The sequence below is a fragment of the Pelobates fuscus genome, chromosome 4, assembly GCF_036172605.1.
Source record: "Pelobates fuscus isolate aPelFus1 chromosome 4, aPelFus1.pri, whole genome shotgun sequence".
NCBI classification, from domain to species: Eukaryota; Metazoa; Chordata; class Amphibia; order Anura; family Pelobatidae; genus Pelobates; species Pelobates fuscus.
Window position 1 is genome coordinate 282,407,803 of NC_086320.1, and position 17,776 is coordinate 282,425,578.

At 37.5% G+C, this 17,776-nt stretch overlaps 1 protein-coding gene across 4 annotated transcripts in view; it reads right to left on the reverse strand.

Moving 5' to 3' along the window:
* The window catches only part of ELMO1 (engulfment and cell motility 1), a 381,378-nt gene that overhangs the window by 84,577 nt on the left and 279,025 nt on the right, over positions 1-17,776 (reverse strand). The window contains exon 1 of one of the 4 annotated variants that reach the window (XM_063452155.1): positions 14,258-14,457. The exons of the other annotated variants lie outside the window; for them this stretch is intronic. The gene's annotated coding sequence lies outside the window, so the exon portion shown is untranslated. Of the gene's footprint in view, positions 1-14,257; positions 14,458-17,776 lie in introns of those variants that run through there. 4 annotated transcript variants of the gene reach the window in all.

Here is a 17,776-nt window from a genome sequence, read left to right on the forward strand (position 1 = left end):
TAAATAAATAAAATACCCCCCCCCCCCCAATTGCAGCAAATTTTCCCAAATTATTTACTACTAACACATTCACACCTTAACCGATAAAAATAGGAATATAATATACATTTTATTGTGCATATTCTATCTTCAATAGCACCCAAATCAATGATTTAATATAGATCATTTGTTTTCTTTGTCTCGTGGGTTTATGTGGAATACAGTGGTGTTCAGATTGCCTGCATGTTTGTCAGTGCACAATTTGAGAGTATTGTTAATCAATAGGGCTTGCTGAGTCCAGGAGGTTCCTTACTGTTCCATTTCCATTATGTGATTGCTGTCTGCTGCTGTTTTATGGCCACAGAATGTGTGAGACTACATGAACGCTGGGCAGCATCTGGGTCTTTCCATTAACAACACAAATCAGCAAATCTATTGTTCAAATCATCATTTTTGTTATTCATTTGCCAGAGACACAATTCAGCTTTTTTTTTAAGCCCCAGTGCACCCCATCCTACCTAAACATCCGTGTATGGTAGATTTGGAAGAAATGGTCTGTCAAAAAAGGGTCACGTGGAGAATTTTAACATCTTGGGAGCGACTGGCTTTATGCCAGTAAAACCTACTATTACACCCTTTCAGGTTGTCTAACCCATCGCTGTTTCTGCTGTTAATAATAAGGATTACAGAGCATATTTAACTGTGCAAGTTAATATATTTTATTGTTTTTTTTAAGAATTATATTATTATTCCAGCAGGCAATCGTTGCATGTTATTCATTCAAATCCCTGCAAAGGAATGTAAAAAGAAACTTGTAAAAAATCTGCAAAATTTAAGGTTTCTTATTTGTGTGAAGATGATCTAATTATATGTTTATCCATCTCTCTCTCTCTAGGTATTTATATATAGTAGAGATTACTATATTTATTTTTGTTTTAATATTGAAGGATGCATCAAGTTTTGTAAATTAATGGTTCTCAGTCCAGTCCCCAAGAAACACAATATTCCAGACATTTCTCAGTTTGGTTCCACTATGAATCTGGACAGAATCTGGACTGCCAGAGTGCTCTGAAGACTGGGTTGGGAACCACTGTTCTAAAGCGTGCTTTCTTTAGTCGACAAACAGCTAAAAAATAAAAAAAGACATGGTTGGTCAAATGTTGATTTTTTTTTTATTGCTTTAAGACAGCATTGCTTAGAAAATCTGAAAGTACTCCAGTCCTTCGACTCATACATTATATACATTACACATTTAATTTGCACTTTAAGGAAAAAACTGTGCATTTTTGGTCAAATATAACTTTGCAGATTGGTTTTGGTAAAGCACGCTACAGAACTAAATCTAAAAAAGTGGGATGTTTGAATATTATACATATAGCAACATATTTTTAAATTATCAGACAAAATTCTAAATATAATGTGCTTTTGTCCATTACCGCTTTGTTAATTTAAGTCAGTGTGTGGGCTGCCTTGTTTAAAGCATCAGTAATGCCAATGGCAAAGGCCACCATCCCTTTTGCCAGTGGCATTTCTGGATTAGTTGCCTGGAGCAAGTTGTTAAATGTTGTGATTCGGGACAGGAGGGGGCTGGTAGAGACAGGTAACGTATGAAGATCTGGAAAATGTTTATTGCAGTAAAATAATTTTAGATAACCAAAATCACGCTTACTTGGACAGAATGAACAGTCTGTTAGCTGCTGTTAACCTGCCTGAGCTTTAACCACAGACCCAGTGGCAAAGTCCAATATTGAGGCTGTTTCTAATACTATCACAAGTCTGGAATGTTTTTTTGGGAAAAAACGGATGAAAATTTTAGATTTTTGGGGATTTAAGCTAACTGGTTATGGAACTAGTTAGGTTGTGGGTAACTGGTAGGGCTTCATTCTGTGCACATATTTTCACTATGCACATTCTGCACTAGAGGAACACTATAAGATTTGGAATAAAATTCAGTATTCCTAACACTATAGTGTTTTCCTCTTTACTCATGGTCCCACTATATCTGAATCTAAAAAATGGGGAATAAAGGGTATTTCCCAGCACCGAAATCGAATCCTGCAGCTGTCCTGCATCCTGTGACATACGTCAACACATAACCGTCCAATTCAATGATCCTCATAGAGAACCATTGGGGACTAAAAGCACATGTGCAGCATTGTTGCTCTACTATTGGAGACTAGCTAGACACAGCAGAAGCACCTCTAGTGACTGTTAGGTAGACAGCCACAAGAGGCTTGTTTATTTCCACAATGTAAGCATTTCCATATCTAGTTAGCGGCAATGCTTTAGGTTCCAAGGTGAAAACTAAAGGACCAATGCACCTAGACCACTTCATTAAGATGAAGCGGCCTGGCTGTCTTGCGTGGTCCTTTAATGTCTCTGAATGAATGAATTCCTTCGGTACACTGTTACATAGTAAACTAGGTTGAAAGGAAAAATTAAGTTCAACCTTAATAACCTCAGTTCTTTCCAGTGACTAAGCTGCTCTTGAGTGAAACTGTAAGCTGCAGCCTATCGGAGAATCAAATATACAATGCGGGCTGGCAAGCCCACCTGCCATCTATCAAGGCTGTCAACCAGCACCACTGATAGCATAGTAATGTTGGTTGAAGGCCATCTGAAATGTCATTTAGAAAGAATCGAAAAATATTAACAGCACCGAGTGAGAATGCCTGTGTATCTGTATATGTGTATCACTGTATCTGATAGTGTGTACGCTTCAATTTCTCAGTTTCTCTATTTGATATGTATGAACAAACACGTCTACATATTTGTATGTGTGAGCATGTGTTTATAGATTTGAAGAAGGGTTCACAGTTAGAGTGTTTGTGTGAATGTGAATACATGTATGTATGTATTAGTGTTGATGACACAGAATGTATATCTCAGTGAATACATGAGAAAACACTGGAAATCACAAAAATGTCCAAGACTAATGTAATGAAGTATTTTTGTATTTTAAACCATGTTATCCCCTGTGCGGAAAAATATATTTGGAAATTACTTAAAAAATAACAAGAAACGGCTTCACATTGCAGGCACACGTTAGCAAAGTAATACATGCATGCACTTAAAGAGGCACTCTAGGCAACATAACCATGACAGCTTGCTTACAGAGTCCTGGTGGCACCCTCTGCTATAAAGTCAAACTAACCCACCAACACGATACCTTGCCAATTAATGCTGTTTAGGATAAACTAAAATGACATTGATATTACTAACGTGTTAAGTCTGCATTATCAATACGGTCTAAGGGGGGGTGGGCTCCGGTCATGGAAAAGGCTCAATCACTATCAGTGTCAGTTTTACATTGTGTACACACACCACCCTTACACCACAAAGTGCAAAGTGTGACAAGAACACAAAACACGCAACTTTTACCCACGCAGCTTCCAAGGGGACCTTTCCAAATGGCAACTCCTTTTTCACCAGTAAATATAAATATATATATATATATATATATATATATATATATATATATATATATATATAAAAATTGTGATACAGCTGTGAATCTATAAATAATTTAGCAACGCATAGTGAATTATTGTTACATATATAAAACTTACATGATACTCAATACACTCTAGACAACATAAACACTAGAGCAAGCTGTAGTGGTCTTGTTGCCTAAATTGTCCTCCTTTTAATAGCAACATTTTAAAACCATACATTTGAGGAAGAAACGGTCCAGCCAGTGTTCCACTGAGAACATTAGAATTTGATCTCAATGATTGCAGGCAGAACACTTTTAAATGAAAGAATGAATAATTGCTTTATTTTATGTCTACGGTCAGTCAGGTTCAGCTGTGTAGCATCCCGAGGAACTATAATCAGACAAAAATTTTATCCTTTACAAACCTTTACTGAGGCACGCTCATGGTGTAATTTTAGCCACTGACTCAGAATGTTGTTAGTCTACCCCTGGCAATAAGGTATGCTGCAGTATCTTCTTTCTTGATTACTGCATAGTTATTAAAGGGACACTATAATAACTGGTGAGTATAGTCAGCCCCTGCAGGCTTTTTGATGTAAACACTGCCTTTGCAGAGAAAAGGCAGTGTTTACATTGCTGGCTAGGGACACCTCCAGTGGCAGTCACTTCCTGGGTGGTGCATGGAGATGGTGGACTTTCCCCCTAGAGATGCACTGATTCAGTGCATCTCCCCACAGAGATGCACAGCATTTGGGTCCGTCACCCTCGGCTAAGATCGTCAAAACTGATGATCTCAGTCAATCTAATGCTTTACCATAGGAAAGCAATGGACTGGCTGAGATAATCAATTCTGATGATGTCTGCTAAGGAGTCGGATTGGAGCCGGGACAGTGTTTTTAATAGTATAGGATCAGGAATACATGTTTCTGTTCCTGACCGTATAATGTTCCTTTTAATAAGTCACACATTTCTGAAAAAAATACAAAAAACATACCTGTCAATGATGAATAAGAGATTCTGAGCAAGTTGGTAAATATTTGCTTTCCACAGCGCAAGACTAAGTACAAATTTAAATGTATTGCCCTGGCTGATTTTAGGAATAAGCCTAACACCCCCACACTTACCTTATATGTTTAAAGGACATGATGTTTGCATCAGCACAGGAAAATGAGGATGGATAAAGGAGACTTCAAACATGCACAGCCAGTGGGCACTTGTGACATGATGGTTGGTCAGTGGCAGGAAAAGAGTGCATCTATCCGGCTGTCTCTTTCAAATGTCACACTGTTTTTTATAAGCGTTGTATGATTGTCATAGTCACAGCGACTCCACCAAGTGCCATTCAAATGGAATTACAAAGTGGCTCAAAGTAAACTTTTGCATTTTCCTTAATTTTTCCCTTTCTCTACCAGCTTTTTATTCATGTTTTACTGTAATTCAACTCATTTGTAAAACATGTTTAGTTGCACAACACAATGAAACCTGACTTTATAAAGAAAGAAATCTTGAATTTGCTTTAGTTATAAAATCTGCAAGTATCTGTCCTGAATCCAGTTGAACCATGTGTGCACTATTTCTATTTTAGCAGCTTCAATGTGATGACAAGTTTTATTCTATGTTCGCTAATACATGATCAGCATTCCCACTCTATGAATATAAATAAGAGAATTCAAGCTAAGCTATGAAACAGTGTATTGTCTACTTATTCTGCAAAGTAGCTCTGAACACCTACTGCTTTTACAATTATATTTACCGCAGAAACAACATTAGCCTGAAACATGATATTATTACTATGAGCATTTATACAGTGCCAAAATATTCACTTTATGATTACAAAAGGCCCTAGTGACGGAGCTCCCTGTTCCCCAGCTGGGTACCTCCACCAAGCCTGCGTCCTAGCCACTTGCAGGGATCCTGGAACGCTTCTGCCCCAGTCACCACCGCTTGACTGGGGTTCTTCTGGGGCTTTTGCACCGGACCAGGCAGCAGCCTTTCTTCCAGGCAGGTATCGTCCACTCTGCCTATTCCGCTGCAGCCTTTCTTCCAGGCAGGTATCGTCCCCTCTGCCTATTCCCCTGCAGCTCTGCTTACAGTGATTATAGGTATTGCCTTTACAAAGGCAGAACGCCGAAGTTTAGTCGGTACACCTGGGGTAAGTCACTTTTCTATAATTAATGCAGCTATACATTTGATTTATTTTCAAGTTGTTTGTATGTCATTTGATCCCGATTCATTTTATGGAATAAAGAAGTGTTTTCATTACAAAGAACTTGAGTGCAGCCCTGGAGTTCATTTTCCTTTGGTATATATATATATTGATAGGTGTATTGTGTAACGTGGCCTGACTATGATTCAAATAATAATAAGTCATCATATGACCATAATATGACATCGGTATTATCATTATAACAACAATTATAACAATGATATTATGGAGTGTCTACTTTGTCTGCAAGCAAACTCTGTCTATCTAATCCTTATAGAACTTCTCAGAAGGAATCATAGCCTAACTGAAGCTTTAGTGAATGTCTGGATTGAGAATCAGAGTCAACTTTTGGCAACACACAATCTCTAGTGACAAGATAAATTAGATTGCAAGCTCCATAGTCCAGCAGTACATTGAATGAATAAATGTAAGAGAAAATTTATGGCTCTAGTTCAGAGGTGCCAAAAGCTTGAACCTCTGAATGAGTGCCAAAACAGCCCTGGAGTTACTCTCATAGAATAGGGAATAACCCTCAAATTTGCTGTATAGAAAAGAAAAAATTGGACCAAAAGGTCCATAAATGGGAGAGTAATCCGGAAAAATAATATAGACAGCCATACCTTTTAATAATCCTAAGGGGAACAAAACAAGGGAAGGACAGGTAAAGAGGAGGGATGGAGATGTACCAACCAGAGCTAAAATTAAATTAAATTAAATCATAAGTGCTACCAGAAAGTGCAAAAAACAAATAGTATAAATTAACTCGACGCGCGTTTCGGCGTTTAAACACGCCGTCGTCAGGAGCATTGAGGTAGCACTTATAATTTAATTTAATTTAATTTTAAATTAGTAGGACAGGAAGGGATTTCTGGTCTTGGTAGGCACTAGTGGCTTTTCCACAAGCGCCGAGGTATTGAGGGACAGTCTACTTTTTACAGGAGTCTCTGTCAAGGCAAATTTGGGGATTTTTCCAGTGTCCCCCTATAGAGGTTTCTCTTTTCCTTTTTTGATTTATTTAATTAAGTTTCTTTTTTGCCATCTACCTGATTACCTAGGACCACCCACTTTGAGGTTTTGGATATGGGGATTTTTTAGTCACCTCCAGTTAGACCTGTGTCTGGGAGCTACTTTATATTAGCAAGCACCTGACCCTTTAGGTCAGGCTCTGGTTGGTACATCTCCATCCCTCCTCTTTACCTGTCCTTCCCTTGTTTTGTTCCCCTTAGGATTATTAAAAGGTAGGGCTGTCTATATTATTTTTCCGGATTACTCTCCCATTTATGGACCTTTTGGTGCAATTTTTTCTTTTCTATATTGAATGAATAAATGAATGTAAAATGATATTCAGTGGTACTTGTGCAATACAAGCCTCTTCTCTTTAAACTACAGCAGCACTAAAATCGGCCACGTGATCTTTTTATCTCAGTAATGATGCAATGACAGCTTTGATATATTAAGCCAAGCAAAATGTAGACATTACACTTCTTGGCATGGACACTGCAAAACAAAATCAATAAGGGATGAGCAGCATGTGTTTTCAAAACAATGTGTGAGCTGCATAAAAGGATAGTTGTGACACAGAAGTAATGCTGTTGCGAATCAATTATCTTCTCAAATGTATAAAATGATTACAGGCAAAAATAAAAATAAAAAAATAAAAACCTCCAGTATGACATCCGTGCCTAAATGGATAAAAAAATAATATATATATATATATTCTATTCAATAATGTTGCAGTAAAAAAAAATATATATATTGTAAATCACATCAGACCAAGTGAGAAGAACGATCTGAAATTTTTAGCGTCCTCTTTTTCAGTGTCTTCTGAAATGTGCATAGAAATAAATGAATCATCACAAATGTCACCATGTTCTTTACCTCTTCTTCACTTGTATACAGTCTGCATGATTAATATTAAATATACCTTACACACAGAGGGTGAAATAAGACTAAATGGATCCTGTTTATTTTTAAAGGAACACAAAGTACCATAACCACTACAGCGTCAGGAGTGCCCTGACGCCTTTCCACTTTAACCCCTTAAGGACCAAACTTCTGGAATAAAAGGGAATCATGACGTGTCACACACGTCATGTGTCCTTAAGGGGTTAACTAGTCAAACTATTTTAACGGCTTACTATTTAGTGTGTTGTCGTGGTTATGGTGCTTGGAGTGTTTCTTAAAGATACAATTACCAGTATTCCTACACTTCCCTCAATATGTTTTGTTGAAAATCATAATAGTCACTACAGGCGGCTGATGCAGAGTTCACATAGAGTAGAGTATATGTTTTGATCATCTGACTACTTTAGAATGGTATTAGTCATACCAATGATTTGTTTCCCAAATTTGCACAGTGTCTTTGTCCATGGCATTTGACACTTGCTTAGATTAGTGATATATTCAGCAAAGATCATTTTAAACATTAGAATAAAGTGAAATGAGTGTAGATTAAAATGTTTTTTTTTCCCTTAACAAATTAGTAGATCTATTTACAAAGAAAATATGCATGCATTTTTTCCTGCATGTTTTCTTTGGGGTATATAAAAATAGTTTGCAAAAGCTGCAGATCTTATGTCTGCAGCCTTTGCAAGCACTCCGTCCTCTTTACTCTAATTGAGAAGCATTAGTGCTGGAGCAAGTGTGCATTTTCTGACTGAGAGCCAGCGATTAGTGATGTCCCGAACAGTTCGGCAGGAACCGTTCGCTGGCGAACATAGCGTGTTCGTGGTGGCGAACATAGCGTGTTCGTGGTCGCGAACTAGCGCGATGTTTGGTCCGCCCCCTATTCGTCATCATTGAGTAAACTTTGACCCTGTACCTCACAGTCAGCAGACACATTCCAGCCAATCAGCAGCAGACCCTCCCTCCCAGACCCTCCCACCTCCATGATGAATAGGGGCGGACCGTACATCGCGTGTGTTCGCAACTGCGAACACGCTATGTTCGCCGGCGAGCGGTTCCCGGCGAACTGTTCGGGACATCACTACCAGCGATGTGTTTTGGACCCAAATGTTAATGCGATGCTTTCTACTGAAATTGGCATTTTTATCAACTGTCACAAATATGACACATAAAACACTGAAGTGCTTTACATGTGTGGAGTGTCTCTAATACTAGGAAAAGGATATAAACAAATGATTTGGACTATAGGGCACTAGTTTTCCTTTTCCAGTCCTGATCGAGGATGTCAAGTTTACACCTTATGCTTAGCTGTCCCATCTGCATTGCCCTATCAATGTGTCAGAACATACTAAACCACCATACAGAACAACTACAGGCACCAGTCTAGGCCAGTGTTCCCAAACCCAGTCCTGATGGCCCACCAACAGAATTTATTGTGTTCCTGTTTTAGTCCAATGGAGATACTGACAAAACCTGGACTGCTGATCCATGAGGACTGGGTTGGGGAACACTGATCTAGGCGACATTCCACCTTTAACCCCTTAAGGACCAAACGTCTGGAATAAAAGGGGAATCATGACGTGTCACACACGTCATGTGTCCTTAAGGGGTTAAGGGGTTTCTGGTGGCATTTGATGCCCTGCGTTCATTCTGTGCATGCATACAGCTTCCATGTTTTTTTTTTATAGGACCTTTCTCATAACTTTAGTTAACCCAATAGTGCATTCTTGTATACTTTTCTGATTTCTTTTTTGTTGTCTATTATTAGAATGTGCAAACACCCTTTATTTTCACTCAAAGGACAAGTAATATATCTTGCTATTTCTATCTATGTTTTCTATCCTTCCTAGCATGTGTCCTACATCTTGCAAAAGGCAGTAGCAATTCTGACACACAAAGATTAGGTCAAATGAGGTCAAGAAAGGTACCGGATGACCGGGGGGTAAATTAAGGTGTATGTGAATAAGAAAATGTTCAAATGAGTCAAAACTATGTTAAACCAGGGTAACTCCAGCTTGGTCAACACTGTTAGAGCAGGGGCCCCCAATATCACAGTAGTTGGCATTTACTCATATGGCAATTACATAAGTTGAATGTACCTTTGCCTCTAGATTGTAAGCTCTTGCAACCGATCGTTCCTGTAACATTTTGTAATTGTAATTATTATTAAACTTCCCCTTTATAATATTGTTAAGTGCTCTGGAATATGTTGGCGCTATATAAATGCCAATAATGCAATATTGCAATATTACAATAAACACAAAATAGTTCTAATGCATGGGTATGAGGCATGTCACATTCTTTTCACTGCTGCTTTCTATTGGTAGATGTTTACTGCTATTTAGAACATCAGAATTATTTTTCTCAATACATATTTAACCCCTTAAGGACCAAACTTCTGGAATAAAAGGGAATCATGACATGTCACACATGTCATGTGCCCTTAAGGGGTTTTAAAGTCTAATAGAACAGACTTGGCACAACTTGCTACAAGTACACTTTTACACTTTCCTACTAACTGCCTGTTCTATACTAGTATTTCAATAAACCATTTTAAAGACATGGTCTGTATAAAGTGTATTTGATGTGTACTCCCGATTTATATTGCAGAATATAACGAGCCAGTAGAACACCTTTTTTTGTCAATTTGTATTAGGGCATCATTGCTCATTTGGTTTGTTTGTTCTCTATATTAACGGAAATTAGTTACTCATCCAGTCACAGCAGGCTATGCATTGTGAGCAATTGAGATCACAAACAATTGGGCTGCTAAGGATAGCAATCACGAATATCAGCAATGAATAAAAACTTCTACACAGAAAAAAATAGCACATGTTAAAAGCTAATTTTGCTTCTTTTTTTTAATGTATATTACCAGATTAATTAGATTTATATTTGGTTAAACTTTTGCTTCTTCGTTACAAATGAACAATAATATACACTTTGAACGGCTTAATTTTCTGCTATGAAGTGAACATCATTCTATTTTAGTGAGGACAGGTTACAATAAAAGACATGCTGTCTGTGTAAATGATCACATTTCATTACCATGCAACCAGTGTAAGAATCACAAACATCAGTAGCATATCTTATACAATGCACCCTTGGACTATACAAGATAAATGACTAAAACATTGCAGGGATATATTTGACCATGCATTTAAAATATTTGTAGGCTTTACATCAAGTCTCTCAAGGCAATGTTTCTAAATCTTTTAACAACCAAATGCCACTAATAACTGACTAGCCAAGTACTTCCAAAATCAAACTTTCTACTCTATAGTATAAACAGAAACCAACAAACATATGATAAAGTATTATCTGATCCCAAACTTCTCAAACTATGCCATCCAGAAATTGCTGAACTACAACTCCTATGATTCTCTAGCCATCTATTGCATTCAAAGAATTATGGGAGCTGTATGCTACCAACAGCTGAGAAGCCAGACTTTAATATCTCTGAAAGACTTACAAAGAGTCTCTTGGTTTTTCATCCGAACTCTTCAGATGAAACAAGTTCACTAGGAAGGGGTGTTGCATGTAGCTTCCCCAATTTCATGAAGACCCCACTCACAATATATATATACATGAGGTCTGAAATGCGCATGCATGATCAATGATGACTTCAACGTACTAGTCAGTTAGGTGGCCGTCACATTCAAAATGACAGAGTGAGTAGAGCAAAGAATCTGCCAAAAAATTTGCATTGAGCTTGAACATTGCTCTGCAGATAACGATTTGGATGATTCAGAAGGCTTTCGAGGACAATGCAATGAGTGCAGCGCAAATAAAAGTTTGGGACAAAAGCTTAGAGAATCTGTTGGAAGATTTGTTGCCCTGTGACTTTTGGCTTTTTCCAAAGCTAAGATCAACTTTGAACGGGAAGAGATTTCAGACCGTCGAGGAGATTCAGGTAAACATGATGAGGCAGCTGATGGTAATTCCACCAAAGGATTTTGCAGAGTGTTTTGAACAGAGGGATAACTGTTTGAGTTCCCAATGTGCCTACTTTGAAGCGGACTGAGGTGTCATTGCTCTATCTATAATGTTTTTTGTATCTTATCCACTTCAATAAATGTCTCTATTTTTCATATTACTTTCCAGGCAGACCTCCTATATATAGTATTGGACATGTAATAATACAGACATGTCACAAAAACACTATATACTATAAACATTAACGATAAGATTTCACTTCTCCACTTTCTGACAGCTATACGTCTATCGTATAAGTTGTAAAGTTTTTTTATGTGTTTTTAGGGCTAAACCCCCTAAAACTTACCTTACCAAGATTAGGGCTCCATATTGTGTATTTATAATCTTTACTTTGAGAACAGGTAAAAGTGCTAAAGTTGCTTTGGTCTATGACTTCCATGAGTGCATTATCTGTATGGTTTCTCAAAAGTCTTGTTTGATCCAAACAATGGATTGTGACGGATTAAAGTGCTACATTGCTGCATTACAGATTGTGTTCTCTACTCTAACTAATATATAGGAGTGCTTCACATTTTGAATCTTACAGTGCTAAAACATGATCACAGTCTTGATGATACGTCCAGGAGCTAGTTAGCCAAAGTTCCTAAAATTTGCTCAGTGCCTTCTAACTTTCTAATGTTTAAAAGGATTCTGCAGTTCTAGGATAACATATTTGAGTTTGTTTTCCTGGCACTGCAGGACCCTCTAGTGCCCCTCTTCCTCCCACCCCAAATCCCAAGTTGCTGAAGGGGATAAAACCCCTTCAGTGACTTATCGGAGTCCAGCACCGATGTCCCTTGGCGCTGGGTCAGGCTCCGCCTACGCTCCTCCTCCGCCGACGTCAGACGGCGGGGGAGACCTAACGTGCGTCGGGGGAGACCTAATGCGCATGCGCGGCAATGGCCGCGCACGTGCATTAGACCTCCCCATAGGAAAGCATTATGCAATGCTTTTGTATGGGGATTTTGGCGACGCTGGAGGTCCTCACATAGCGTACCACCACTGTAATTGCTATTCACTAAGTAAAGGAAAGTGCACTTCAGAGATGTGGATATATTCTACTTCACAGAACAAACTACCTGATACATGTAATTATTACATTACAGTAGCTTTCAGCCAATATTTTGCATCTAAAGTAGCTACTAGGAAACTGCCGAAGAGTATCTAAATGGAATATGGTCAATTCCTTTTAGCACCTTTAGCTACGCCTTGCTAGAAAGCCAAAGCTTAACTTTTAATGTGAAGCTTGCTACACCAACGCACATACATACAATTCCACAAGGGCTGCTGAGAGTTCTCACAAACAGCTGAAGAATGCTTCAAACCAAGATGAAAATCCACAAGGTAATAATCTACTTGCTCAAGTGGACCGAACTTCCATAACACAAATGTTTTCACAATCGTTCTCTTTATGATTGGATAGAGGTATTCTGAAAGCATAGGAATCAATCTAGCAAACTAACCACACAACAAAATAAAGGATGCATATTTTAAAGACACTATCAATCATGCCTTAAATATAGCACGTATTTTCATAGTTAGAATTTCATTTTGTTCAAGAAATTTTTTACTGAATATTTGCAAAATTAAAGCACAAAGCACCTTATAGATCATGAGACATGATCATAGATGGTATCACAATATGGCAATTAAAAATAAATCCTCTCTTGTCTAGCAGGGGGGGTTACGTTAACATTTTATAGCTCTTTTTAACCTCCTTTAGCGATGTGCATATCAATAAGAAGTTATTTGCATTTTATACCAGAATGCCAGTCCTTTAAATCCTTAAAGGCACAGTGTAACAGCGATCGGAATGAAATGAGCACATACCACTGCTCTGTGTTCTACTGGAGAGACAAAGAGAAGTGTGTACTCTGAATATTTCTACACACCAGCACTGCCTAGATTATCAGACAAAAAATAAATCACAGGCTTTAACCAAACAGAGCATTATAGCATTAAATGAAAGCACAGAAATATAATAAAACCAACGTAACTCGTTGTACATTAAATAAGGACCAGTTAACGTCCAGAATGCCAAATAACTGTAAATAGTGCTTGGAATATATGTGTAGGATTTATTTAATTTATTCCAATATATACAAAATATTAGATAATTATTCACACAGTTGTAGAAAGCACACAATACAGAGTGGACCAGATTGATTTCTAAATGATGCTTTGTAACAGTAATTTAGAGAACCCTTAAAGGAAAACTAGTTTTAGTAAAACCTTTTAATAAGACAAAGAAATAAATATTTTAAGGCAAGTGAAATTTCCAAAGCTATCTACCCTCCTTGTTGGGTTCGAAGTGTCATCCCAGATACTACCGGACACCCAGTCTCATGATTCTCATCTATTCCAGCAGTGACTGAACATCATGGGAATTGTAGTCCAACACATCATTCAGTCACCAGTAATGTTCAACTTGCCTTAAGTTTGAGAAACCTTTCTATCAGAGTTACCATAGAAGAAAAGAAAAAAACCATCCAAAAAACAAACCATCCCTACTTAAACTCCTTGCACTAGTTTTGAAGAATTTAACAAAACTCTAATGAAAACACTATTAAAAAAAAAAAACATATTACAATGACAGAAGTACATCTTTTCGTCATCTCTGGCGAGACCCCACTGTTATTCTGGCTAAAGCACAGTCTGAAATCACAGTTTGCGATTGGAATAAAATATCTCCTGTGAAAACAGCGTGACCTGTTTACTTTTAAGATTGCTGGCAAATAAAATGTCCTTATACTTACACGTATCACGCCGATCCATTGTAACCTTCTACTGTGTATGTCCTTTTATTTCTAAATGTACTTCCTCAGCCACAATAACATGCTTCATAGAATCATTCAGAGAAAAACCTTCTTGTGATGTGTAGCTAGCTATTGTGCACCTACCACTGCTGTACAGTTCAATTCCAAAGTGCTAAGCGTGTAGCTTTGCTTATGTTTATTGTACTGGAGAGCCAGCTGTGATCTGATAGGCAGGGACAAGCTTACACCATCCAATCACATGCAACCTCCATTCCAGGGACATTCTTGTATATTTGTTTAGCATCGTTAAAGACGTTCTTGTCTATTTGTCTGTCTATGTTTCTGTCTATGCTCTATTTCTTATAAAGGACTAACTTCTCATTTTTGTTTAGGCTTATTCACAGAATGGGATTCAGCTCTGTATATCTGCTACCCTGTGTTCCCCCACCCCCCTCCTGTGCCATGCACAGCTCAGAAAGGGAGAGTTCAAATTCATTTCCAGCTTTTACCTTGTTGGGGAGAGAGGAAGAAGTGGGAGAGTCTGGGCTCAATAATTACTTATTCTGTCACCATGGAAACAGACTGGATGTAGTGAGCTGGATTTGTATAGAACATCTGCTGCCAGATTCATAATCAACTACAATCTCATCTTTCCCCTCCCCTCATTACTTAAATTTGATGTGGCGAGCCTGGTTTCCTTACTGCGGCTTCCAGCCTCTGGAGCATGTAGAACGCTCTTTAAGACAGACTGGGTGTTCTTGGATTCATAAACCACCCACATCAATAACGGGGAGTTTATGTATGCAAACAAATCAATAGCCTTTCTGGGCATTCAGCAAACACAAACTCAAAATCACGTTTGCTGATCTGTAATATTCATGTTATTACAGCCAGACTCTATTTACAACACACACAAATACAAACACTGAGATTACAACACACACAAATACAAACACACTGAAATGCAGTGCAATTATTAAACAATGGTAATGGTACATTTATAGTATCTCCTAGAGAAACAATGTTCCAAATGGCTTTAAAGAATGTATCTCTATGGGATGGAAGTTCCCTGCACTAGTGATGAGAAATTATGTTTTTTTTGTTTGTTTGTTTTTTAATAGCAAAGAATTCTGTAAAGTGTATTACAAAAAAAATATAATTTTTAATGGGTTTATTGTTATCCTCCATTTATCGCCTTATCATTTTGGTACCAATATGTTTATTTATTAATTATTAAGAATGATATCCAAGAAGAATTCACAGTCTTACTTGGCAATCCATTCTTATCAATATAAGGACATACTTGAAAACTAGAGAAATCTCAATGTATCTTTCCTGGTAAAATATTTTATAAATAAATAAATATGATTTAAAAAAAATTATAATAAAATATATTTTTTTTTAATTATTTTATATGATATCTCTCTATATCTATCCATCTCTCTCTCTCTCTCTCTCTCTCTCTCTCTCTCTCTCTCTCTCTCTCTATATATATATATATATATATATATAAATAAATATATAAATATGCATATATATAATAATAATAAAGTATTTAACCAGGAAAGGTACATTCAGATTACTCTGGTTTTCAAGTACGTCCTGGGGATTATTCCTTAGCCCAACATCCAGGGGTTGTTACTATCACCCAATTTAATAGTACTCATTTTATCTACCTCGGAAGGATGAAGGGCTGAGTCAACTCTGCCGGGATTTGAACCTGCGACCCAAGGGTTGAACAGATTCTACTGATGATGCATTAGCTTACACGCACACATATTACATATGTTAGCCAATATTACCAGACAGCAAGCTTATCCAATATATCAGTTGGATTATACTGGCTTGCATTTATGGTTACATAACTGTGTTTATTTGCCACTCATACCTAGTAGCCTTTGCTGCCATACCAGTACTTGAGCCTGTATTTATAATGAAAAGTGAGTGCCAATTCACATATTGGAGATTGCATAAGACTGATGGGAGTTGCACTACTGGGCAGCACCTGCCACCAATCATTCTGTATCTGATTCGCGGAGAGAAGGCCTAGGGAAACAAAGACAGTAGGATGCATACACAGAAACACACATATCCATGATCCTGGTACGTTTCTTAGAACATGGATCAAGTTTTACCCGATTTATGCACATTTTAAAAAATGTTACATTTTAGCGTAAAGAATACATTTTATTCATTTTATTTTATGCTTCATTTGATGGATCTCGGAATTGGTAAATATGCAGAGGCTTTGTGAGTGAAAGAGTAAACAGGGCTGCATTTAAAAGAAGATACATATCAATTATTGAACCGGTTTGTTGTAATGATACACCCATATCTCCTATTATATGAACTGAGTAAGAGACTGCATTCTGTTGTAACCCAGCTATCAGACATAACAAAGAGTATATAAAGAAAAGAAAAAAACAAGCAAAAATGAATAAGGCAGCATATAAAAGCAAACGTATCAGAGCAATCTTTGTAGAAGGAAACCGTATAATAAATGAGCTGTGTATTTGGACCAGGATAACGGATTGAGCAGATGGGGTCCCAGTGTATTCTACATCAGCCCTGCCCACATAGGTTTCATTTCAATCAGTCCAAATATAAACTCATCCTGGGCATGGGGTAGCTATGTGTGGTTTAAAATGACTTTATTATAGCACCAGTTTTTGTTTTAAGCTTAAATACCAAAACTTGTCATTTAAACCTAACCAGAGTCCATGGAAAAAAAAATGATTACAATGTAACAGCTAATAAACAGCAAAATGGTAACAATGTTTCAAATGCAGCATGACCTTCTTCAAACCATCAAGGTCGTCAAGTAGGGTATGATGGAGACCCCGAAAGTTTACAACGTCTGTGTGGACAAACTAAAATTGTTGTTTTTTCTGAAAAGAACAGTTATTTTCTGAAGTCTGGCTACAGATGCAGTTCTTCAGCCTGGGACCAAATCATCAATCACAATTGTGCTACCAGCACCTCCATTATACTTCCAATTTGCACAGTTGATGCTTCACGCTGTGCAGAGCCCAGAAAGAACAATTTGTGATGAAGAATATGATTTCCAATGAGGTTAGTAATGTTGGACAGAACAAATGCTATAAAAAGATATTTATTCACGGCAGAAGCACACGTCAGTACATTTGGAACAGTGGATTAAGCAAGCAAATCTAAAAAATAAAATAACAAAAAAATTGAATTATTTACATCAAGGGTCCAAGAATGCTTTTAGGTTGTCGAGGATGAAATTAATTTAGCATGATTGATTGCATATGTGGAGATACAAAGACTATGTCCAAAAGATATGTCAGGCAACAATCCCCCATACTATGGGACCACTTTAAGGAGCAACAAAAGACTTGCCCCACTTTAAGCAAAGAGCATTTCTGCTACCAGTGTGGTTACACACGGTCAGAGAAATTGAACTATGTTTTGCAACCAACTGTATCAGGCTGCATAGTGTTTCTTATGTTAATGAGCATAGCGAACTCAAAATTTTAAATTAACGGCAAGACGGGG